The sequence below is a fragment of the Seriola lalandi genome, unplaced genomic scaffold (assembly GCF_002814215.2).
Source record: "Seriola lalandi dorsalis isolate HSWRI2012SDOR001 ecotype SW California unplaced genomic scaffold, Sedor1 jcf7180002054671, whole genome shotgun sequence".
NCBI classification, from domain to species: Eukaryota; Metazoa; Chordata; class Actinopteri; order Carangiformes; family Carangidae; genus Seriola; species Seriola lalandi.
Genome location: NW_019525224.1, coordinates 1,587,074 through 1,587,753, shown reverse-complemented (window position 1 = coordinate 1,587,753; position 680 = coordinate 1,587,074). Strand labels below are relative to the sequence as shown.

The window sequence follows — 680 nt, the reverse complement described above, 5'->3', positions numbered from 1 at the left end:
GCCACAACACCAACAATAGTCTAGCAATTCAGTTTAGGGCTTTTACATGTGATGCCTGCACTTGACCTTCCACCTAGTGAAGGACTTTCCCCTTGATCATTGAAGTCAACAGAACTGCAGCTTTGATTTTTAAGCATCTACACCCTCGTTGAGTCTGGCCTTGGTTAGATGACTACACTGCAGCAGAACATCTCAGTCAGCTCATTTCATATTGACACTTGAAGCCACATTGGCAGGACATTTTAAAGCCAAACCAGGACAACCACGTTGCGATAACATTTATTTCAACATTGAAAGACGAGTACAAAACAATTACTCTTTAGACATTTTCGACAGTAACCAATTCAAAGTTGTTCACGCAGGCTCCATCACACAGAGCAGCTCTGGCGCCATGCTGCAGGTTCCTCACTGACAGCAGCTGGTGTCGCATGTCTTCCCTTTGCACACGCAGCCAGAGGCGCACTTGGTGCACCCAGATGGACAGCATGGGCAGCAGCCTGCAACAACGGGTCAACATTCATTAGTGAGACCAGCAGTGTGTAATGCATTTCCACGTTTACATTGCAGCTAATTAAGCCAATCAGAGCCACCTGGGCAGCTGCCTGCGTTCCACGTGGAAGTGATTCAGATACACTAGAAAGTCAACATTAAAAGAAAAGTACCTAATTTTAATGATAGGC

The 680-nt window shown here is 45.7% G+C and overlaps 1 protein-coding gene across 2 annotated transcripts in view; it reads right to left on the bottom strand.

Moving 5' to 3' along the window:
- The window catches only part of LOC111666045 (guanine nucleotide-binding protein G(o) subunit alpha), an 85,898-nt gene that overhangs the window by 66,696 nt on the left and 18,522 nt on the right, over nucleotides 1-680 (bottom strand). The gene's annotated exons all lie outside the window — the stretch shown is intronic.